The 26,231-nt window shown below is 39.2% G+C and overlaps 1 protein-coding gene across 3 annotated transcripts in view; it reads right to left on the bottom strand.

Moving 5' to 3' along the window:
* Window positions 1-26,116, bottom strand: part of FILIP1 (filamin A interacting protein 1) — a 102,725-nt gene extending 76,609 nt beyond the window's left edge. For all 3 annotated transcript variants that reach the window (XM_010405233.4, XM_010405255.4, XM_039568756.1), the window contains exon 1: window positions 25,612-26,116. The gene's annotated coding sequence lies outside the window, so the exon portion shown is untranslated. The remainder of the gene's footprint in view (window positions 1-25,611) is intronic.
* Window positions 26,117-26,231: the final 115 nt, after the last annotated feature.

The raw sequence follows: 26,231 nt of genomic DNA, 5'->3' as shown, positions 1-26,231 counted from the left end.
AAGAGACATCCTGGAACACTGATAGGACTTAAGTAATTTCCATCCTCTGATACCTGGCCAAGCAGCAGGATAAGGTAGATGGGGTATATTCTTTGGAAAACCTTTTTCTTCATTAAACATTAAAATATCTCAAGATAATATTTATGCCTATACATGTCTTCTTAATATTAACTAAGTGGTGCCACAGTAAATATGGTGAGCAAAAGAAAGGGTCAAGATGAATATCACTGATATCTTATTAGTTAAAATATTCTCCATTATACAACAGTGTGTTGTACTAAAAAGCCCGTGGGATTTTGCTGCTGAGTTGAATAAAGCTGGTATTTCACACACAGACATCACACAGGTGCATCAAAATGCTCCTAAACCCCATGTTAGGCTAATGAAAGACAAAGCTTTGGTTGCAGACTTTGCAATTACTAGCCACTTTAACCTAGCAGGGCTGCAATAACATCACAGCCCTTTGCAGGATGAAGGATGAAGCAGGATGCTTCTTGGACTGCCTTTTGCATCCCAGTTGTTGAGAGTTTTATCATGTGCACTAAACAGAATAATTTTTGTTTGTTACTCTCAGCAGAGTAATAAGAAGCCATTGATTCTCTGTAGATTTGTTTTGGAGAAAGCTTCTCATCCTTCCTCATTCACATACACATGCTCCTCTCCCCCAGTGAAGCAGGGATCAGGAAACCAAACCTAGCAGAAAGCTGAAGTTTTCTTTGGCACATTTGCCAAGATACCCTAATGAAAGAGATCAGTTAAAGTCCCCCTATCCTCATTGATCTACAAGCCACTGTTCCCAGGAATCTCAAAGGAAAAGCCAGGGAAACCCAAGAGCTCTCAAAGCTGCTTTTCACTCCAAGCTCCAAGCCCCAGGGGCCACACTGGGGATAGTTCAACAAAGGGCAAGTCCTTCTGGATAGACAGTCTGGTGGGCTACTGTGAAGATCTGGCTGTGCACAGCTAGTCAGAATGGGACACAAAATGAAGCTGATTTTGTCAAGCACTCTACACCCCACCAGCACCACTGGACAAGGCTTCAGGATGCATGAAGGGCCACCTCCTTCCCAGGATCCACCAGCCACCATGGGGGCAGGAGGTGTGCGACAGCTTCCACTATCAAATCAGCCCTTTCACTATCATCAGAAATGTTTGTTAGAATTACAGTTCCATTTAATGTATTGTCAGTGCCCCAAGGACCCAGGACCCCACACCAGCCCCCCTGGGGCCATCAGCCCCAGCCCCAGGATTGCCACAGCAGGGCTGGTCTCCAGCTCCACACTACCCAGCCCTGCCCTGCTCGCCCATGGATGCCACCAAGGTGGGCCCACAGCCCATCCCAGGCTCCTCTTATCTCCAGGAGTGTACCTGATGCCAGGGGCTGGGGCTGTCCCCACCTGTCTCCCTCAGGTCTCTGGTCCCCAGGGGATTGCCCCCCCTACCCCCATCCTCAGAGAGCAGCCACACCTGCAGTGTCCTGACATGTATTTCCTCAATTGCCTACTTAACTGCTTGTGTTCAGGGTTGGGATTCTCCTTTGCTCTTGTTCAAGAAATTGCTTGTATTTTAAAAGCTTTTCATTTTCATCGATCTTCATATGTGCATGTAGTAAATTAAATTTGTGCTTCCCTTTTCCTATAGTATATTACAAAAGCTTTTTTGCTTTCTGCCACAGGGCAGAAAAAGTCTGAAAAAGAAATCAGCATGTTTATTCCTGAGAAAAGAAGGACTATAGAAAAACAAATGCTCCCCCAGTATCTCTCCTTTACACTTACAGAGACATCCTACTCCAGTGATCCTGATCCCAAGCACTGGGATGTCAGGCTCAGCATGACTGGAAAAAAGTTTCTCTCTGAAGCTCCCTTTGAAACTTGATTAAACTATCAACTCAAAAGAATTAGAAGTCAAACAGCCAAAAAAAGGTTGCTGTCACAGTCTTAACAGCTGGCAGACAGGAGTTTCCTGGAGTTTTCCAAGAAGCTATGGTACAAGAGACCAGGGGATAGTGGATTTGACCAAACATCCTTTTCTCTGTGGCCTGGGAGGTGGTGAGATCAGTTGTACCCACATTCTCTTTTGCTTTCTGTTGGCTCACACCAACAGGAGCACTGTGCAGATACAGCTCCAGGGAACCAACCCTCTGAACTTGATAACTGAAATTTCTTCAGGGTAACATGTGAATGCAATTGTTGCTTCTCCAGGAAAGGTTCATCACATATTTTACAGTGTTCATAGGAATATTCCCAGTCAATAATTGTCAAACAAACTTTCAAAATGCCAGACTCATTTCTTCAATGATTACTGTCACAAATCTAACCAACTTCATGCAATGGTGGCTGAGGATCCCAACCAAATAATTTTCATTTATTTCCCAGCTTATGGTTGAAACCCTAAAACCTTTCATACTGTGATTTCAATCAACAACTTGGAGAGAAAACCCCACATTATTTCTAATAAAGATCCCCTTAGAAGATTTCAAAACCTTCACTCAACCTCCTAAATATTTGGCACAGCACACGCTTGCAAGCCTGAAATTATTACTCTGTTTGCTATGGTTTCTTTTATTACTCTATTATACAAGACTGTTGTACCTTGTCATTTGTAGCACATTACCTCAGACTTGTTCAGGTACAAAGATGGACTTCTGGGATGATCAGGGTAATCGAGAGCCTATCATATGAGAAGACAGAATGAAGAGCTTGGCTTGTTTAACTTGGCAAAATAAAGTCTGTTAAGGGATCCAGTTGCTGTGTATAAATATATCAGAGAGGCAAACATCAGGGAGATGGGAGAGCCATTTCAATTAAATGACAATGTTGGCAACAGAACGCAGTGGCACAGATCAGCCAGAATTTAACCTATGCTAGAAACCAAAAACAGGTTCTCACAGGGAGCAATGAGATTTGGGAGCAATTTTCCAGTTGGAGAAACAGCAGCAAAAATCCTAAATGCACTCACAGTGGAACTTGATAAGTTTATGAAGGGGATTATAAAACATGATTCCTGAAATATTATAACAATAAATTTGATCACCCATTAGATCCTTTCCAGTCCTGTGTTCCCATATATCATGCAGATTCTGTACACTTCAACCATGCATGCTTCAAAACAAGATATGCCAGCATACTTTATACGGTTCAAGCTATTTAAAAACAAATCAAACCAAACCAAACCAAACAAAAAACTCTAGCCAAATAGTTCAGTTTAGTAAGTGTATTTCTTCAGGGTACGGATAAAACTTAAATCATTTTCTCTCCCACAACGACAATAAATTCAATAGAACCCAAATATATTACAAAATAAACATCTTTTGTATTTCGTTGTCCACCACTGAAATTCCTAAGATTATTGATAATTAGTTCTACTTGTCATCTAGAACTGTTTAAGGTTTATTACAGTTTTTATAAAATATTTTATCCATGGCTTTAAAACCTTTGCAGCTGAAGTTCAACTGTTATTTATGGTATTCTGCTCTAAGCTATAAATTAATTAAGGACAAGAACATTTTTGTGCTAATGCATTTTATGTTGGAGGGTATCCAAAAGATATAGCCAAAGGAACAGAATTATGATTGTTTCTAATTTATGTTGGTCATAGCATGGGTTGAACACGTGAGAGGAAAGATTTTTTTAAAAACAGAGCCGTCTGGTTTTGGAGATACTTCATTTTTTTTCATGCTTAAAAGGTTTCTTATGCTGAGCTTGAAGTAAAAACCCATGAACTTCTACAAAGCAGAAAATTTCTTGGGTAAAAAAAATAGTTTGTAAAAATCTACTTCCACCAAAAGCAGTAAAATGGTTACCTAAAAATTAATCATTTATTAAAAGTTCTTCTTTCTAAATGCACACTCATACACATTCACACAGAGAGCCCCCATGAACAGGACCAAACTATAGCCATGATAGTACTACACATATTTTCACTTTCCTGTAGCTCCTACTTGAAATTTTGATGAAAATGCCAGCATGCTATCTTCATATAAATTATACTAGCACCGTGAAGGCAAATTTTACTACAAAGATGCCCCAAAATTACTATAATATCATATCTTAGGATACTTAATAAGATAAAATTCTGATTCACTCTACTCTCACCTAAGATGGCTTGGGGTTTCCTGGTTTTATTAGTTCACTGTTTTAGCCAGCATTAAAAATTAGTTTAAAATCTCTCACCTGTTGTTCAGTTTCTTGTGAGCAATGCTGAATTCAGGTCTCAACATTCAGCATTATATACTCAGGAATAAAGGATCCAGAAGAATGGAAAACATGTCTCCATTGTCATCAGTTAATGGATGGCTTAGGACCTGAATTACTGACTTCTAAAATATTTTCCTATCTTATATCCATATTCTTTTGAAAACATTCTAAGTTTCTGACTTTAATCAAAGGTGGTGAAAATCAAGAGCCCATTTACATATTTGTTTGTCTCCATAACTTTGCATGAATTTCTTCATTTTAAGGGGTTTTTTTTACCATATTCACTTGGATTGCACATTCACTTGTGTTGTGAAGGAACAACTTCTCTAGCCTCTTCTTACTCAACATCCTTCCTTCATGCCTCTTTACACTTTCTTCTCTCAAGTAAACAATCACAGTTTCACTTTTGACTCTGACAATGCTGGTGATTTTCATCATAGCCTCTGTTCCTATTCCCATTTGTGCTGGTTTTGGCTGGGACAGAGGTACTGTTCTTCACAGTAGCTGGTAAGGGGCTGTGTTTTGGATCTGTGCTGGAATCAGGGCGGATAACCCAGGGAGGTTTTCCTTACTCTTGAGCAGAACATGGACAGAGTCAAGGCCTTTTCTGCTCCTCACCCCACCCCACCCCACCCCATCAGTGAGGAGGCTGGGGCACAAGGACTTGGGAGGGACAGGTGACCCCAGCTGACCAAATGGACACTCCATACCATATGGTGTCGCATTCAGTATATAAAGCTGGGGGAGGAAGAAGTAAAAGGGGGACATTTGGAGTGATGGTGCTTGTCTTCTCAAGTGACTGTTACCCGTGATGGGGCCCTGCTCTCCTAGGGATGGCTGAACACCTGCCTGCCCATGGGAAGTGGAGGATGAATTCCTTGTTTTGCCTTCCTTGCATGTGCAGCTTTTGCTTTACCTGTAAAACTCTCTCTATCTCAACCCGCAAATTTCCTCACTTTTACTCTTCTGATTCTCTCCCCAGTCCCACTGGGGGGAGGGATTGAGTGGCTGTGTGGGGCTGAGTTGCCAGCTGGGATTAAACCATGACACCAGTATATATGATTAAGGATTTAATCAGAAGAGATACGCATTTTTCAAGTGATTTGCCTCAGCAGTCCACATAACACATATACATCAAAACAGCCTTGTTTCCTCCTTAAACTGCTACTTTTGTCTCAAGCAAAATTAGTTCTTGATTTGAACAGAAACTGTCCACATACTTTGAACTCTTTGTGAAACTTTCAGAAATTGGTCATGAGTTAATGAAGACTGATGAATTTTCAGGACTGATGTTCTGAAATATTTTGTCTTACAGGGGGAAAATATCCTTGCTAATTTTAAGAGAAAACTCTGTCTATGTTCAAAAGAAAAAGCTATATACTGTCTGACACTAGATTCTGGATTCACACATTATTAATTCTGAGAAATTCTGATACAATCCTCATGGGCCACATTATTTTGTTCATGCTTGTTTGTCAGAAACAAGAGATAGCTTCACCAAGGTATCTCCAGCACTGTAGGTTTTAAGTCCATGTTGTGACTGGTTAAAGTATAGTAGAGCTCTGTAAGGACTGCTAGTTTCTGTGCTCCATTTGAAATATTAGTGAGAAACAGTGTAAGGATGGTCAGAAAGTGTATGGTACTAAGTCTAGGTTTAGAGCCCTGGACAACAATTTCATGTGCAGTTTTTTTATTCACTTCCTGTGGAGTGAAGACAAATCTGTTCTCAAGGATCTCTCAGCTATCAGATAATTTCTGTGCATTGCAGCAGCCAGAGAGCATTTGCCTTTGCCTTTCCTTCTTCATCCACAGCTTAAGGAGCTGAGCTCTGCAGGGCTCTGGCACTGCCTGCCTTCCATCCTTGTTGTGTCTGGGAAGGGAGCCAGAAAGGTGAGTGATGCTGACATCTTTCAAACCCATAGAGTTCTAGTAAAAAACTTGTCTATGCTCCTGTCATGTTCTGGCACCTGCACTCTTTTGCTGGTTATTGTTGCTTTACATGGGCTTTGAAGCAGTGTCCACCACCAAACAGAACGGGATGGTTCTTCACACACTGAACAGCAGAACTGAGGAATGCCTTCTCCATGGATGCAGAAGTTAACATGACTTGGGAAGAGACATTCTTGGCAGAAATACTCACTCATGGTTACTACACAAAAAACCCACATTGGGTTAGAGCAATCTCTTGAACTGAAAATAGCTGGAGACAGAAAGAGTACTCAGGGGAAGCTTCAAATCCTTGCCATGCACTTGCTTTCCCCTGCTGGCAGTTTTCAGCTGCTGGTTCATGTGTTGGTTGGTTGGTTTGTTTGCTTGCCCAGAGAGGAGTGCAAATGCAGTCCCCAGCTGCCACTAATTATGCTGTGCAGTTCCTTGCAGTTGACTGAATTTCAGGGGCTTGCACTGAGAAGCCTTAAACCTCACTTTGGGAAAACCAGTGGTGGCTTACTACCAATTTAGTAAACTTCTCTCTCTTCATCTGATTGCTTATGACAGGACATGGACTAAAACCGAAGGACTTGATGCTCAGCTATTTTAAATTACTATGGCTTGGCTGGCACCCTTGAAAGCAGGCTTCTTTGTCCCACTGTAGTTATGATGTGAAAAACATACTGTTATCTCAGCAAGGATAGTTTATTGAACTGTTTTGTTCAAATACAAAAGACTTGTATTTTTAGAAGCAAAACTGTAATTCATACCCTACAACAACAAAAGCCAACTGTATCCTGAGCTGAGGTACACAAAAAATTATAATACCTCCTGGCAGGTGTCTGGAGCTGACTTATGTTAGTCTTAAACCACAAAAATTTGTTGCTATTACTAAGCAGTTCAAGTGTGAAAGCTATTCTTGCAAAACAGTAACTAATGGGCCTGCAAATAAGAACAGAGCAGCAGGGAACTACAAAACGTTATCTCAGAAGTACTTGCCTCACCCTTAAATGAAATCCAAAAGCAACTCTTCCCACGAAACAGAAAAGAAGGGCAGAGCACGTTGCTTGTTGCTGAGCATGTGAACGAATTGCATGCCATAGCTCAGATGTCACAGCACTTTTTCAATAACATTTTTAAGCTTTCAGTAATGCCTCAAGCACCTAAAATTAAAGGTGAAATGTCTTGGAGAGGAAGGATCTTAATCTTATGTATATTTAGATATTTATTGATGTAGCAGTTGTTCCACAGAAACTGTTCAGCTGAATTAGCGCTGGAGCTGCAAGTTTTTAAACTATCTGTATCCAAATTTTTGTAAAGCCAAAAAAGACTAATTAAGATAATAGTAATGGAAACAATAATTATGTTTGCAGAGCTACAATTTAAAAGTGCATTGAGTTGCTTCTTAATTGCAGAACAATCTTATATCTGAAATCATTAGCAATGTTCACGGTGCATGTCACAACTAAAATTCCATTTAAGGATATTTGTAAAATTATCTCTTTTTTCACTTAGCCATTTTGTTCAGGAATCCCTTTCTTATGGATGGGTTGATAAAATACGCATCACTCAAAGCTCTGTAAAGAATGCAGCCTCTGCTCTGCTTTACGTCAGATCATTTCATCAGCTCTTGGAAAAGGATTTGGACAGGCATGTTGGCAGATGAAAGTCTGTTGGTTTACTCTAAAACTGTGATTTTCAAATTTTAACAAAACATGCATTGAACACAGGGCATTGAAAACTTATGGAAGAAAATGGGTGGTCATTTTTACTTCACACTATCATTTCAGGATGGAGTTGCCTCTGAGGTTCTGCTTCACTCACAGGAGTGAACCAGAGCTCTAAGGCATCATCACAGACTTTCACAGGAGAGGAAGGCCAAGGAATTCATCCAGTCCTCACGAGCTGCAAATTCCAATGCTCTACTTCTGCATGGAGCAGTGTAGAAGGCCCTGCAAGGCTGATATTCCCACAATGTAAGAGTTGTGTGCTCCATCTGCTGAAGCCAAGGGCTCAAAGTGGTTCTTTGAGTTTCTGGTTGGTTTGTTGACTGTTTACAGTTTAGCTGTTGATGTATTAAGTTTTGGGAATTTTTTTTCTGACGGAGCTTAGAATTGCCTGTATGAGTTTTTTGTCTTACTCATTGAACTGTTGTCCAATAAAAAACAGTCCTCCAAAACCACATATGGTTAAAATTAACTTTTTTTACTGGCTTTTTTTTCCTTGCTTACATGTTGCCTTTTGAAAAGGAGATAGTCCTGTGAAATCGTGTGCACAATTGTGCCTGTAGCTCTAAGCACTGTTTGTCCATAAGGAACTAAGAAGACCCAATGAGGTATTATTAGCTTTGACTCATCTGACTGAAGTATCATCTGCTGTGCTCATTAATTAAGATAGTTCAGGTGGAAACACTGATCCCTGAGCTTTATTAAAATTGTCTGTGTTGTTTTTCCTTTTTACTCATCTAAAGAAAAGAGAAAAGGAAAGTAGATGGTAAAAAAAGATGCAGAGGAGATATACTAAAATAATGCATAAGGAACTAACTCAAAAAATCAGTTTAAACATGTCACAAAATGTTTCCCAATGCTAGAATTTTCCAGTCTTAGAAGTTCAAAATATGCTTGGAAAAGAGTCAGTCTAGCTGTAATTGTGGAGAAGTCTGATTCAATAATAATAAAGTATATCTTTATAATGCAGAAATATTTTATGTGATTGTTCAGATGATCCCAGGCACTTGGTGTGCTCAGATGAGTATGACATGAGGATTATGTCTAAACTAGGAGATTAAGCAGTGCCAGGGCTTGGTCAAAAGTTTGACATGAGCTAAACAGTGGTCTTCCTAGAATGGTTCAGGAGTTAGCCCTGCCTGGGGATTGGCCCAGGCAGAGTTTGGCAGTCTGAACATAGGTATCAACCTGTTTTGAAGTCTATGCTTAAAAATGTAGGTATGACCAGGCAGTGACAACAGGACTGAGGGTCAGAGAACCAGCACCGGCACTGTCTAGTGTCACTCACATATTTTTGTTTCTGTATGGCTTTCAAACTGTGAGAAGTGTAAACACAGATTTTTGCTTTACAGAACTGCAGGGGAACTGCAAAGCCCTGACTTTGGAGAGGAGGGCAAGCAAGTGAGAAACACTGAGACAGATGGCACAGTCAGATGGAATGAATTCCTGGGGGAGTGCAGCAGGGAGAAGAGGAACAGTGAGCGTGGTAAAAATATGGGAACAGCAGTTGCTGTAGCTGCTTCTACAAGAATAAAGCAGGTTGAACAAATTGCCTTAGGAGCCTGCCCTGTGCCCAAATCCAAAGGGAAGAACTAAGAAGACAGCTTTGCAGGGAAGGGTGGTGCCATGCAGATGGGTGAAGCTGGAGAGTTGCAGCTATTAGAGATGGATTGGAGACTGAACACTTCCAAAGCTCACTGCTGGAAGATGAGCTGAGGTGGATGCTGGGACACAGAGAAAAGTCCAACTTGCCTGTCAGGCAATGATGAATGCTAAACCGTGCAACGGCACAAATCTCACACCACAGAAAGAAACAAACTGGGATAATTCTGATTCCAAATGTGAATTAGCTGAAGATTGAGATAAATTCCTAATAAAAGCATATTTACACTCGCAAAGTGTCAGTGTGATTGTTGATTATTCTCTGTCTTCCCAAAGGCAATGTTTCTATCCCACAGAAAAGGTGATGGCCAATATTTATTACTGGCAAAGAAATCCTGACAGACAGGTACGAAGGTATCACAAAAGGGCTTGTCACCATGCTATTCCTCACCAGTGACCCTCCCTAGCAGCAGGAGCAATCATGCTATCCACACATCTTTTGCCACCATGGCATAGGCTCTGCTGAGTAAGTATTGCTGAAACAGAAAAAAGAAGAGCTTTCATCTCATTTTTTTGTGCTGTAGGCTGTAGCACCAGATGAAGAAGTAACTGTGGGAAGAGTGTTACTTAACCCAGTAACTGTGAGGTGGAGGTGCTCTCTGGAAATGGCACGTGCCTGAGTCAGCTGCAATAGGTGAAGAACTGGGACAGCTTTTAGCATGTGTGGGCTATTCTGAGACGTTAGTTACAAATCTCTACCAGGTATCTTTGGTATCACTAAGGTATCCTTGGTGAAATGCTTTGTTCAGTGGCTCTTAGCCCAGCATAATTTTCACAGGAATGGCAAAAGTCAGTTTGCTGCCACAGAGTAGTTTCCTGGCTGAATCTCAGTAGATCACTCTGGAACATGGAGACATTAAAGCTCTTCAGCAAAATGGTTATGGGATTGTTTTCACATGGGCAAACAAGAATTTTCTCTCAACTAATTCTTGGAAATGCTCAAAGCATTCTAGTTGAAACTTCCAAAAACAATTCAGACTCAGCCAGACATCCAGCCTGAACAACTGAAGTTTGGCAAAGCTGTAAACAATTGGGCTTCATACACGTCTAGATTTTTAATGAAAAATGTCAGGCAAACTTAGATAGGGCTTTGTTATCAGCTTGCTGTGCAGTATGTGTTCTCTTCTATATTCCAGCCTAACATTTCATTTGTAAATCAGTTGTTATACCTAAGTTATATTACAGTGTTTTGATATAGCATTTAGTATCTGCTTACATTTATACTTCACATTTTCATCTGTTTCAAATTCCCAGTTGATTAGCTATATTTATCAATAATACAGCAAAACTTGAGAATAAGAGAAATACATCAAATGCCACCATTAACAGAGTTTCAGGTTATTGTCTAGGTAAGAGAAATCTGTCTGCTGCGCAAAAGTATCTAGATGGAACATCTTGATTTCTAACAGTTTTTTCTTGATTTTAAGGAAGGACTTACAAAGAAAAGAGAAAGCTACTGAAGAGACTCAAGATGTACCTAATGTTGATAAGAATGTTCATCAACAAATCCATTCCCTCCCTTCTGTGTTCTAAAAGGAGCATTTTTAAAGATGCTAAAAATAAAACCGGAAGTTTCATTAAATAAATTAATATATTTTTGTTTGTAAGTAAAACATCAGAAGTGGTGTCTGTTCTGACTTCCACTGTCTTATTCTTGGTGTATTTTGTGGTTTCTTAGAGAATACATGAAAAGGGACATGATCATGATCTGTGAAATGACATACACAGCACATTTTCAGACATGCCCTAAGAAATTTCTAAATATTCCTTATTATTATTTCAGACAAACTTTCTAAGTTTTCTTCTTTATTTTATCTGCAAATTATGCCTATTTTGGCAGCACTCAAAAAATATGTGAAAATAACATAACGTCTGCAACTTGTGCTTTCCTGCCTACAATGCTCTATGGCAGCACTTATAAGATGAACCAGTCCGACACTGCCAGACTTTTGTGCAATGTCCTTGGGAATTTTGACCTATTAACTACAGTGGAGTTTTAATGCAAGCTTTTTCAGGCAGGCTTGTTTCCCCAAAGAAAGTGTTTTAATTTGAGGAGTTACACAGATGAAATGCCACTCGTCAGAGTTAGAATCCAGTTGATTCCACTGAACTGCAGGACAGAATTGAGAAGTTTTACCATCCTTGAGAAACCTGTGGAAGGGGAGTTGCTCCAAAGAAGACAAAATAAATCCAGTATAACACAACAGTATGTACACTAGGTATTTACTGAACTGTCAAAGACTACATAATTTAACACCATCACCTGGCACAGAAAACTGAGGTTCGCTGCTTTCTTCATAGTATAGTGACACTGTATTATTTCTTTGTATTGGTAGATATGTTTTCCAGTGATGGCTTTGTGCTTGCTTAGGTTCTCTCTCTGCAGAGAAATGGGAATATGAGGTTAATACTAATATTCTCCAGCCATAAATCTGGCCCCATGGGCTCTAGAGAAGGGTTAGGACACCTTCACACTACCTCTAAAGGCTCAAGGATGCGCTTTTCTCAGCCCCTGGTGTTACAGCTATGCAACCATCCTGCTGCTTGCCTTTTGTGGATTCCCACCACAGGGGAACTGGAAGCAGAACAGTCTGATTAGAGGCTGCATTTGAAATTATGCTGGGCAATTTCTTCTAGTAATCAATTCATTCTGCCTAAAAGAATGGGTTTGAGCACTCTGAAGCAGATTTGGGTCAAATTCAGTATAAAATTTAAAAGAAAAAAGAAATTAAAATGGAATATATGAACTGCAGAAACAGTTCCTATTTCTGACATGTTTTTCCCCACACTAAGATCACAGGAAGTCAGAGGTACTATGGGAGGGAAGTAGAAAAATTTTAAGAAAATTATTTCTCTGCCTTTTTTTCACAAAAGTCCCAATTTTCTATCAAAGCCCAGTAGCGTCTTAAGTTCTTACAATACAGAAACTGTTTTCCAAATTGTGTGCAAGATTAAAAAATGGGTATTTGAATAAAAATGTGTGAATTTTGAGTCACAGGGAGTAAACCAACTCTATCACTTTTTACGTAGCTTTGGGTCTTCCCAAGTGTTAGCTCTTGCTCCAGTGAATATTTAAATATTTCATACAAAGTTGACTTTTTTCTGCAGAGAGTGAAACAGTCAAAAATATTTTCCTTGGAGGTGTTTTAATGTCTATACTGTAGCAAAAAAGTACTCTAAACTTTTTCTTTCTGGGTTGTTTTCATGGGTTTTTTTGATGGTTCCAAACTCCCACTTTTCTTCCTGTTCTTTAAATTTTGATAGATGTACCCCATAATAAAAGCAGTCTTTTAAAGTCTAGCAAAATATTTAATCTAAACAAAAGCTAATGGATCTCACTGCAAATCCTGAAAAAAACCTCCCAAAAAACATAGCAAAACATTTATTTGTTTTTATTTTTTAATTCAGTCATCAATCAAAAAAGTACAGATATAATTAATTTTCCTGAGAATTCCTCTGAAGGACTAACTGAGCAATGCCTCCTTCTCACTTGTCCTTGTGTCTTTCTCTTACATGTCAACTGCTTTTGAAACCTATCCTCCAGCTGCTTCTTTCTTACAGATATGGATGTTCAAGGACAGAACTGGGAGCACTGTAAATGTTCTTGTTTTCTCTTGGGGAGGAAAACAGTCCTGCATTTGTGAGAAGTTCCTTTTGTGGGTGAATCACCACAGTATTACTGAGTGATTGACTATGATCTGAAAACTTCTATGGACCAAGAAATCAAAGCCTGTTTGCTCAGGGATTATACATTAAGATGGATAAAATAATTTCTATATCATCTATGGTAACAAGTATAACTAAAACAAAAATATAAAGTGACAATTAACGTAAAATGTAAAATACCAGTTGACATACTGCAGAGCTACATATGCAAAATTATTTTTATTCCCAGGCTCTAGTTCCTGGTTTTTTAGGACGTGGGAGAGGGGATGAAGGGAAAGGAGTTGTTGCTGCACAATTCACAGATGAGAGATGGCTGATGTGCTCCCCCAGCAAACGACCTGACTGCAGCCCTGTGTCTGCTGCTCCATTACAAGTGACAAGTGCACAACTGCACACTTGCAGCGTTGCACTGTGATGCAGGCAAAGCCACAAGGAAGGCAGCGTTTCCAGCCTAAGGGAGCCTTGAGACACAGTTGATGTTGGGGTGAACTGAAATGTTATCTGTCAGCTGTAGCTGTCAGCAAAAATATTAAAGGAATAGCAGCTGCATCATGCCACAAGAAGGGGAGTAGAGCAGCCGTAGCTCCAAAATAGATTCTAGAGTCAGAGAGAGTTTTCTTTTAATGAACTCCAGTAATAGTCAAGGACCATTTATCTTCTAAGCTGCTTTGAGCTATCTGATAATGCTACTGCTTTTAAAATGTTTTAAACAACTGGTTGAGATGCAAGTAAAGAAGAGTTATTGAGAACAGGACGTATTGAAAGGTATGTTACTAAAGCTTTAAAATGTAATTTTTCCAACAAATTGTTTTATGCTTCTGTAGCTTTAAATTTGCCCTCACCATTTTATTCTCTAAGTTCTGATACAGCAATAAAACCGATATGACAATAAAAAAATCCATGTTTCTCAGCTGGAAGAAAAATTATTGGCTTATTATAACTTCTGTAGCATTTATTCTTCCTTTTCAGAACATTTAATTAAGAAGATACTAAGTTATCCTGAAAGTATTTATTAAAGAATAGCATCTTACATTCTTTTTGGATTGTCATTAAAGAAAATAATAAAGCATTGGTCTCTTTGGGATCTTGAATTCCAAGATAAATGTAATAAAGCTTGTGGCAGTGTGTTATTGTTTACTGCTTGGAAAAACTTACGCAACAGCAGAACATTGCTCTGATTTTTGAGCTGCTGCTAATGAAGTACAACCAGACAGGGTACAGTTGCCATGAGTCAGGAAATGTGGATGTTCCTGGACAGAGGCCAAGGGAGCTTAGACACACAGAGATGAGATGTATATGCATCCTTTGGAGGAGACACACTAAGTTGTTTTGAAGCATCTCAAGCTGCCTGATCCAAGAAGCAACTAAATGACCACCCTGAAAAGAGCTCAGTAGCTGCCTGTTTCTCAGGGCCCCTTGTTTTCACATCAGGAAAACAATAATGAAGTAGGCAGTCCAGAGGAGCTTAGAGATCAGATATTAGGTTCAGTCATGAGACAGTAGGTTCAAAACCCTGAGGGCTTAACTTTGTTCTTTCACTATAAAAAGAAGAAAAAAAATCCCACAAAAAACTCACCAATCCCATACCTCTAAATTAATAAAAAAACAACAACCCAACAACAGCAACAGTAAGAAAACAGCAACCAACCAACAACTAACCAAAAAACGCCCCTGATGTGCTACAATTTGCTGTGAGACTTTGAACAAACCTTTTGAACACATATTCTCCTATAGTATTGTATGAGGTTTTTGTAAGAGAATGGATGATATCACTGTACACATGGAGAGAAGCTCCACTCTCCACAGTGACAAAAAATGTGCTGAAATGCTGCTACATTTCAGTACAGCACCATGGTATATCTGCAACCCCCTTTCATTCTTTTTAGCATTCTAAACCTCATTACTGTGGGTCCCTATTTTTTTAAGTGAAATTAACTAGGATCATTTAAAAGAAACCACTGGTTTCTTTTCCTTTCCATGCCTCTTTCTTGCATCTGAATATAACTGTCCCAGGAGACTGATTTTTTTTTCTCTTTTACTAGGTGTGTTTTCCTTATCACAACCCTTCTCTGTGTCATTTCCCAAAAGGGAGCTACAGCTTTCACTCCCCTCCCAGCAGAGCAGGCCATGCAGACTGCTTTCTGTGCTGGTACACCCAGGTATGTGGGTGGCTGCTTGGACTTCCACGCTTCACGTCTTTTTTCAGGGGAACGCTCACGATAAAGACCTGCGCTCCCGTTCATGAAATCTAAGGAAGGGCCATTTACTACCCCATTCTCTCCCCAATCTGGAAAGGCTCATAATTAAATGAAGAAATGATTTCCAGCCCTCCTGCTTTGATCTGGGCTAGTTTTGAGGCCACCTGCGCAGTTGTCACTGCTGTTCCACTGTGGCAGGGCACAGTGTGGCAGACCCACGCTGCCCTCAGCTGTGTTTCAGCAGCTGTGGCCTCTTCTGGGCAGTGGCACATACATAAGGGTGGCACTCTGCCCTGCTCCCAAACTCACCATCCCTTCTGTCTACTGGCATTGGCAACCATGCAGATTCAAAATCTCAAGAAAATCCTCCAAAGTTGTTTTTCAGGAGATTTTAAAGCAATATATGATGGCATCAGATCATCTAGAGATCAGAGATTTCAACTTCCTTGAAGACATCAGGACTGTATGTTTTTCTAATTTTCTCTAGTTTTAATTAAAGCTGAGAGTTATGTAATGGTAACTCAATTCCCCGATAAATTCTTATCAAAAATCTCAGTTGCCAAGAGATTCACTTGAGCTGTGACCATTGCTTTAACAAAGCAGGCACAACTGGAGACACTGGCTACCTGCTGAGCTTACAAGAGTCAGGCAGCACCACAGAACATTTCTGTTTTCCAGGTGCTCCTTCCTCACTGCTCCAGCAGGCACACGGGGTTTGTGTAGCCTCCCCACAGCCCCACAGTGGCTCTGGAGCTGCCCAACACCAGCTAATTTGGGCAGCCACATTCGGCTCACCCCTTCTCTCAAAGGTCCTTTTTCCTTCAAGATTAGTTTTTTCCCAGCAGTCTCCTCCTTGTACTAGAGAGCTTGTCCTGAGCACTCCCAAAATAACAACAGGATCACAAGCTGACAGCACCCTCTTTGCTCTGTGAATTACTTTTGGTACAACTGAACCGGAGCGAATGGTTTTGATTTTCCAGAAACATCTCAGAATTGACATTAGTTTGGTTTCTATCCTGGCATGGTTTTGTTCTTGAAGTTTTCTGGTCACATCCCTGGTCCTCCTCCTTCCTTTTTTTGCAGTGTTTTACCACTATGGCTGATATATGTGACCTATAACTCAAGGCACAGCTAAGCTTCCCTCTGGCTAGCTCCTCTAAAAATACATATTCTTGTCACTCAGACTAATTCAACTTCCATTCCTACTTCTCCCTGCAGAATCTGGTTTCCACGGAGGGCTATTTAAGTCTTCTTATTCAAAGCTATTGACATGATGTTCAATACTGCAACATCTCAGAGTGTCAAAGTCACTACTATGTTTATTCTTGTAACATTCAGGTTGTTATTAAAAGTGGACAAGTAACTTGCTTAGAGTCACACAGGGAGTCGCTGGTGTGAAAGCCAGCAATTTAACCAGCATTCCTCCTCCCTGGTATGACAACTACCACCTCCCATTTTAAGGTAACATTATTTCAAACAACAAAATTCAAACATGACATGAATATTTTGGAGACAGAACCTGAATTTAGCAAAGTGTTTCTAGTAATAAGGAATCTGTCAGATGTCCTGCCACTCTTACAACCTTGCAGTGCAATCACACTCTTGCAGTGTGATTTAGACTTTGTTTACACAACTAATGCTGGAGGTAACTAAATTAACCCTCCTTGTGTGCAATTATGCCTCATTTCTAGATACTCACTGCTGTCATGGAGGGATTTTTATGAGCTGACACCAATAGCCAGCAAAATTTTTCCCATTCTACTTATTCCTTAACAAACTGTTACAAACTGTTGTGTTATGTTGAGGGTATTCACTGAACACTTAGTAGATTATTCAGTTTATTTCTGATTATTTTCCTAGGCTTCTTTTCTGCTAAGCCAAGGAGAAACTCATTACACTGTCTATAGCTCTCACATATTTTTCTAGCACTTCATTAGTTCTCAGAGGCCTGTAGTGATAAAGGTTGTGTGGCTGATAGTGATACAGAACAGGGGCTAGAAACTTGTATCACTGCAGGGAATTTGTTTTCTTGGGATGAGGCAGCTGTGCCATTATCACAGAGAGGGCTCTGAACAGCTCCTCCTGGGCCCCCAAGTACCACAGCAATCCCGTTGTGTAAGTTCTGTAAATTTTCATTTGCAAATAGATCGAATTCTGTACCAAAGATACTTACATGGCACCCCCTCTATCTTTCTAATAAAAAGCTGTTCCAAAATCATTTGGGATTTTAGAACATGTTCTCTGAAAGCAGGAAAATCAGTTTAGGTTTATTTTTTCTCCAACCCACTATCTACTTTTAAAACCTCTGCCCATATGGGTACAAGTCAGGGTAGTTAAAGATGATGTTAACTTGGTAACTCATGGTTTAGAGGTTTAAAGTTTAGCTTTAAAACACTCAGCTTCCTGGCCTTCTGCTAAAGCACCTCTTGTGTGTCCTAGCCTGTTCTGGTGTCTTTCAAAGCATGAACTCTTCTTCATAAATCTCACTACCTTTCTCATTAACTTAACCCCACTGAAGCATATGGCAGCTTTTTTATTAAAAAGGCTGCAAGGGTAATTTGTATGACGTATGTGTGTGTGTGTGTGTGCAAGACACACCAGCTGCTCCAGTTCCTCTCTGCAGCAAGTGCTGAGTTTGCTCTAGACCGGTACAATGGGATCTGAGACCTCTGTACACCACCAGCCATGAGAATTCCCTGGCCTTTTTCCCTCCACATGTACTGATGATGACAATATTCTAGTCAGAGTTCCAGTTTTAGGAACATTATTTATGTAAAGAGAAGAAGATTACCTGTCCTCAGTGGCTATTCTTAATAGGTATAAGAAATCCTGTATGGAAAGACTGACTGCCACACCCCTTTGAGTGCCACAAGGCCCCTGCTTTGTCCTTGTTTCATGCTACAGTAGTCACTAACAGGTAAATTTAGATGCTTCCACAAGAAGGGCTTTTTTAAACTAGCCTCAGGTTAACCAGAACTCCATCTAGGAATCCTGTTTGCCATATGTGCATCATGCTCTGCTCCTGATTAGGATACAATTGGAAAGAGATGTTCAATGAGAAAAGTGAACTCAGCAGTGGAAACAGTCTCCAGAGTTCCCTTCCTCAAAAGCATCATCTCTGTTATCCTTCCTTACATACTTATTTCCTCATTAATTACATTCTCAATGCTAGTCTTTCAGCTTATTGGACTACCTGGATAGAACACACTTAACATTTTTCAGAATTGTTTTTGCAGAAAGATGGCACCTCAACGGTGCCTTAGTCTAAATGTTTGGTTTTCAAACAGAATGTAGCAGGCAGAAGGAAGAGGGTGTGCACTCTGACAGCTGGAGTAAACTAAGATAAAAAATTACATACAAGATTTTTCGTCCTTATTATTCCTATTTTAGGACATAACACATCAAACATAACAAAATCAAACAAACAAAAAAAACCTACTACAGGTGGTTTCTTTTGCAATTTTGAACGTGCCAAAGACCTGTGATTTATGTTCCTATCAACCAACTCTCAAGCCATTCAGTGTATGTATCTTGATACACTGATTATCATCTCTTGCAAAATATTCCATGGCCAGCTATGTCCAAAACTTTGTGATCCAAAGATCACAAAGACAAGAGACCTTAAAATATTTATAAATTAAAAATACTCAAGATATATGAAAATAATCAAAGCCCAGAGCAACCTGATCAGACTCTGGAGACAGTCCCACTTTGGGGGAGACTGGATGACTTCTGCCAGTTCCCTTCACCTGAATTATGGTTCTGTAAATAAATGGCACCGCTCATTCAGAGGATGTGCTACTGTGACCCTGCTTTTTACTATTTGCCCTCTGATGCCTTTTGTGCCTTGGATTCCAGCCTCTGTCTCATGCCACTTGAAGCAGCAGTGGTTCCCACAGCCAGCTGCCTCAGAACACATGGCTCCCCAGGCACTCAGGAGCTCCGTTGCCATGTGTGTCCCTCTGCGCAGAGGGACATCTTGTTCTGCGCTATGTTTGCCGTGCTTGAGGACATCTCACATGGCACCATTCCCTTCCTGCTATCTCCTGCCCAGAGTCAAAAATTGGAACATATAGTTTTCTCTAAAGAATTTGATCACACTGAAGAACTGAAATCCTTATCTACTGGAATAAAATCTATGTTTCTTTTCATTACAGAAGTCCTTGTTGAAAAATAAAAGGAGAAATAACACACTATAGAAGAACTACTGTAACATTTACCTTAAAAGTTAGATCCAAGAGGTTTTGCAATTACAGAGGGTGAGACAAGTGAGATTTTGGGAACAAGTATAAAAGACAGACACAGGAATTGAATAACTTCAGCATGAGAAATATATGCTTAATTAAATTTTAGTCAGCCCAACACTGAACTGGTCATCATTAACCACATGTGCTTTCCCACCCTTTCATTTATGCCCTTGCTTATGGCTTTTAAAGGGTTATTTTTTCAACAATCTGGATTATATATTTTAAAAGTAAGAATGTTCTTTGAGACACATAACTAGATAGTGTGAGATTTTATGAATATCCTTTCTACTATGTTCACAGATTTGAACTTGAGGATAAATTGTGTATGTTTTTTTCAGTGTATATTTGTTGTCACAGTAACTGCAGTTTTCCCAATAAATGGAAATTGCATCGTTTCCTTAGCATTCAGGTTATTACACTGAAATAGCACCATGAATTCACCATTACTTCTCCCTTCCTGTTGTCAACTTGAATCTCATTTAGTTACAGGAGCAGGCACTAAAACAGGTTAGTTTAGATCTGTGCACACTAGAAAGCTGAAGCAAGTCTGCTTAGCTGCCTTACATCCTGTGACTCATGCCTGTGTGGGAAAGACCTTATTTTCACAGAGATCTCTTAGATAAACAAGGCAAGTTGGCAGCAATTCGATTACACTGATGCAAGCAGTCTCTGCTTTCTGTTGCATTCATTTGCTTTGTATTTTCTGAAAAACACAAGCAGGCTGATAAACTCTAGTGAGAATTCTTCTACCAAGGACACATGAGCGTTCATTTCCAATTACTTTTTTGTATAACAGGAGCAGCCTTAAAACCAGTTTCTAAAAAAATTTCTATTCTGTTACTACAATAGAATCCATTTTTTATCAGTTGCATTTTTTTAAAGTTTGTTAGCGAAGCTGTAGCTCTTGCTGATGACAACCATAACACACTATTTAGTTAGATACCTCCCTTCTGCAAACATACAAGCCTCTAAATACTGTGGACTTCAGATAGGAAATGGATTTAGATTGCAAAATATCACTTTTACATATGTGCTGGAACAGAGTTTTGGACAGCATAAATCACCAAACATTACACTCTTTGTCACCATTTCCCCAAAAAGGAAAAGTGAAGAAAGTAACCATTACTGTAATTCAGAGGTCTAAAAGTGTGTAAATCAAACTGGACAAGTTTATTGCAAATTCATCAAGGTTTTTGCTCTTGTTTTGAAACCCCACCAGTTTATATTTGAATGACTTCGGCCACATCTTAGATAATTAAGATTTTAATTGTCATTTTATCAGCTTTGAAATGAAACTCACTTGGACAAAGCGCAGCGATCTTTCAGATTCACACCCCCCTTTGCCTCTGTCAGCACACAGCAACCAGACGGGTTGTCCATTTAAGGGAAAAAGTACAAGCTCCAGCCTATTTCCGTGTGCTTTGGATGTGTTTGTCCCACTCCTTCAGCAAAGCATTCTGTTGTGCCAAAAAGCATTTCCTTTCTTGCAAAAGTCATGCGCACATGCACACATATACTCCCATTTCAATGAAGTTTTAATTAAGCTTTTAATTGTAGGAATTGTCACTTTCTCTGTATTTCTGAGTGTGTAAGACATTGTGGAGGATGCCACAATCTATGTAATCTTACAGATCACCTTTAGAGATACAATTTGCGTGCTTTACTTGTGGAAAAGATTAAGAGATACAGTCCAGACAAAGCAGAATGAGAATCATAGGGCAAAGCCATCTTGAATTAAAAAGAAAAAAAAGCACATCTCTCCCAATGGAGGAAGACTTTCTGTTTGCACTTATATTAGTACTTATTTTACTATGATGCTGAGAATAAAAGGTAATATAGAAAGTACAGATTATCTGCAGAAGCAGGAGGAGTAGGTGCAAAGACCTAAAATAAAAGGGAAAATCTAATCAAGTATCCCGAAATACACGATTTTCACAAATACATGAGGCATCACACATTTTCAACATGATCAGAGACTCTCATTGTCTCTCCTGAACAGGACACAGGCAAAATTGTTTCTGCCCTTCACCTCAAAGCATAACTACAGGACTGTGTTACAAGTCCTAGTGTCACTAGCTTGGTATAAATACTAGCTACTAAGTAGAAAAAGAGAGGTTAAACAATCTTAATATTTTATGAATGGATTGTTTTCTCAGCTATCCAATATGCTCCAAAATGAAGAAAAGCCTGTCTTCCCCAAATAATTACCAATATTCTGCATAAAATTAGGAAACAACTTTCAGTAGAAAGCAATGAGAGAAATTAAAACAGAAAAGGCTAAAAATGAAAACTACCACAATAAGATAATGAAGCTGAAAAGTTTAGACATTTGGTCTTCTTGTTAATAAATATTTAAACTTTTCTATACAACAGAATATCCTTATTTTATCTTTCTAGCTTTCAGTATCCTGGGTTTTATATACTAAATATTTCTGGAGAAATAGTAAGTATGAATAGATGTAGTTCCTTCTCATTTGTAATGATGTTTCATCTGGCCTCTTCACAAATACTCACTTTATTTCTCCAACTGGCATTTTAGATATGTAGAAGGACAAAATCCCTACCCCAAATTCAGTTTATACCTTTAAATAACATGGCAACCTGCAATGACAGACCTTGAGAAAGGAAGGGAAGAAACCAGAAATTGGAGGAAAAATAAAATGTCTCTTTGAACAAAAATATTTGGACAGGAATAGAGATGATCTGTTTTGTTAAACGCTCTTGAGGGGACTGGAAATTTATCTGCTAATTACTGAATACTGAAACCTGATCTTAATGAATTCAAAGGAAATCTCACTCTGAACTCAGTGGCATAAATCTGACCTTTGACTGGCACAGCTCTGAGGCACATTCTTAATTTCTGCCTGGAGGTACCTGAACTGAGTTAGATAAGATTATCAAAAGCCTTAAATTAAGCATGTGTGGAATTTGTGCCAACAGAAAGATCCTGTGTCAGGAGGAGTTTCACTGATACACCTCTATCACTAAAAAGCTTTTAGTATGGAAATGGCTACAGTGGTGAAATTGTAACCCAGAGGAGCAAAACAGGGCATACCAGCAAAATACAGATTTCCTAATATACTACTGCTTAGTCCACAAGCTGCTTCCAGGAAGCACACCCATTTCTTCAGGAATCCTACTTTGGCTGACATAGCTCTAATAATGTTTAGTCTTTCCATGATCTTTGTGTCAGGTGTGACAGTGAGCTGCACTACAGAAAACTCAGATGTCATGAGGTCAATGTCAAGCTCACTAAAGCCAGTAGCATAAAGGATGTACCAGTAAACATCAGTAAACACCAGACCCAAAGGTCAATAGTCTACCAGATGTGAGCGGGAGGAGTTCAGGAAAATCAGGGCATATGTAAGCAGGGACAGAACAGTGCTGAGCTTTGAAGATGGATTTCAGGTCTTTGAATTTGGTGTTAGAAACAATCAGATCCTCTATAAAAAGACTGAAAGACTGAGGTGATGAAAACACTCAGTTAAGATGGTGACTTTAGCTGTGGCTAGATTGGCTAAAATTATAACAAAATTAATATAATAATTAAATAATAATTTATAAAAACTATTACTATGAAAATATTATAATAAAATCAAAAAAGCCACAGAGAGTCTGGAAGTGGATTGAGATTGGAAGGAGTACATAGTCTTTAGCACCATGAAAGGTAGCATTCATTCCACAGTTATGTGAATATAAACAAAATCAAAATGATACATAAGGGAGAAAATCAATGCATATGCTGTGTCTACTTGTCTTCCACAAAAATCACTACAATGGAGTGTATTGCCAAAACATAAATTGCTTTCTGATTTGATACAAAATTGACCTTGGTTTCACTGTAGTCATTAGAAGAATTGGCTGTTTTTCAAATATGAAACCATCTGTTGAATAGCCACATTACATATTCCACAGATTTGATTGGAAAATCCCAGAGCCTCTTTGTGGACACCTGTTGAAAAGAGTAATTTTAGCCTCCTCCTCCATTTTGAAATGGAAAGGAAGACAGATGTATGTAAAACCACAACTCCGTGCGTTAGAGTTCAAAGTTGCTATTAGACTGTTCAAATGTCACTTCATGTGATAGTTATCAGGCTAATAATTTGCCTTTCGATTTTAAAAACTTTGCTAAATGTAAATTGTGCAAAAAAAAGGGAAGTTGCAAAACCACACTTACGCTGAGGAACAACTAAACCATAAAAGGAGTCAATATTACCATAGTATTTTCCCAGATTTTGCCATCCCTATTTATTCAGAAGGTTAAATTTGTCATTTCTCCACAGTTTAATTTGCCAAATACTTCATTAAAGAGAAGAAACAGTAATTTTCACTCCAATGTCAAGATGACAAAAACTGTACATATATTGTCTCAGATTAATTTCTCACTGTGTAGCCTTCTTAAGAAAAAATAACTTTCTCAGGATATGTCCCTATTAAAAAGTAATTCCAAAGTTTCCTTTTGAGATTTAGATTTGGGATCCCATAGTGCTTTAGTAATTCCACAATAATAATTATCACATTAAATGATAGTCGCCAAAAAGTGTTTCTGTTTAGTGCTTCAGTGTGCCCCTTGCTAAGAAATAAACTGTATTAGTTTTTGCTTTTAAGAACTTTCTTCCATCCTAATACTTAATTTATTTTATCATTTCACAGGCAGTTACATTCTCAGCCACCAAGTCAAAGTTGCTTCAGAGTATTTTAATTCCATCCAATCCATCCACTGCTAAGATGTGGTATTGATGTCATTTATGTAGTATGCAGGGATGCAACTAGAATTATTTAGCTAAAGGAAGACATTCTCATCTTCCTGAGGCAGTCCCAGAGTCCACAGACTGTGTGTCAAACACCACAGACAGTCAGCACAGACTCAGTTAGTTCACTCCTTCCTTAGGACAAATATTTTTTGTCTGAGACAATCCTACATAAATCTGTGAACAGGGTTTTAGCACAGGGTAAGTGCATTCTTTAAATCTCTGCCTTCATTACTGAAATCATATTGCATATGAACTCATAATCAGTATGTCTCTTAAAAATTCATGCATACTAGATTTGTTTTGTTTGCAGAAAACAGCTTTAAAAGAGGTGGCAGGGAGGAGTAGAATTCATTCTCCAATTGATCAAACAGCTTTTGTCAGTTAAGACAATGTAAATCATACAAAGCAATTCCTCCCCTAAATTACATGACCGCTATGGGGCCGTAGGATATGCATTTCTAACTGACAAACAGCATTCCATCCTGCTGTCAGGGTAAAACATCTAAGAACTGCTTTCTCATTTATTTTGCTAAAAGGAACGTACACTTTAACAACAGTGACCCAGCTCAAGCACACTTAGGTACAATAAACATAAGATCAGTCCTCAGGACTGTTGCTGTATGCTGCTAATCAAAGCAGCGGAGATGAATATTCATTCCATATAAATAAGCACAAGAGAAAGAACCAAGAGAGGCTGTCACAAAGGTAGTACAAAAGGCACCAGGTGTGTCCTGAAAGTAAGGAAACAGAAAGTACAAATGCACTGGGTCAGGAACTATTTGGTTAGTTCTGTTACTGAATGGCTGTTTCCTCTTGTTTATCACACAGGTTGTGACTGTTTTTAATAGCTGCTAGACTATCACTGGTCAGGGATGATATGTATTCTATTATTAAATGTTGATTTGTCTTCTGTCTGCATGTAAGCAGATATAAACAAGATACACATCAAAATCTATGCACATTTTTTCATATTACTGCTAGCTACTTCATTATGCTTGTTCTCAGAACTGCAGAAGTTACTTAAGCAATGCTTTTCTATCATGGAAACATAAAAAAACCTCTAAAACTTCTATCCCAGCTTTCATCTATTGACATTTCCAAATCACTCAGAAGATTGTTCAAAGAAGGAAAGAGACAATCGAAATTAGAAAAGAAATCTTTTGTAAAAAAGACACTAGAAAATAAAAGTTCTTGTAAAAAAAACAGAAGCAATGGAGAGGTTAACTCAGTCTTACCTGTCAGCAACACGGACCTAGGAATATCCTTTACACTGTAAGATTCCAGTAGCCCGTCCCACAGCACCACCACAGGAGTAGAATGATCCAGCCCAGGAGAGCACAAAGATAGAAACTTTGTCCACTTTTCTAGGTCTACCAGCAGTTGAAGTAATGAAGGAAGCAAGGTAGAGAACAGAAGACCGGAGCTGCTTCTTGCAGAAATCCCAGGCAGGAGAAGTAGGAGGTATACTCCGTCTGTGTCTCACCCAGACTTTTGTTTAAAAGTTTTTTCAACTGTTGCTAGGTGGTGTTAGGCTTTGGCAGTTTAGTTCTCAGATTGTATTTCCCCTCTTCTGGTCTCTTCACACAGTGTTACAGCAATGACTTTGTTGAGCTCAGCTAGCTTGTGCTATATTTAACCAGTGTTCTCAGCAAGTCAAGCCTGTCAACAGCTGAGAAGTTTGGAGCAGGCTTTGCTGAGTTCCTCAGCTGCTGAATTATCAGTGGATGTTGCACTGCACAGCCCAGCTACTACATTCACTGAAAGATTGTGGGGAAACTGTCAAATCCTTTTAAGGGCTTCCAGTGACTTCACAGGAGTAATTACTATTTAAAGCACTAACTACAAGATGTGTATT

This window comes from Corvus cornix, chromosome 3 (assembly GCF_000738735.6).
Source record: "Corvus cornix cornix isolate S_Up_H32 chromosome 3, ASM73873v5, whole genome shotgun sequence".
Taxonomy (NCBI): domain Eukaryota; kingdom Metazoa; phylum Chordata; class Aves; order Passeriformes; family Corvidae; genus Corvus; species Corvus cornix.
This window is presented reverse-complemented; position numbering and strand designations above follow the sequence as displayed.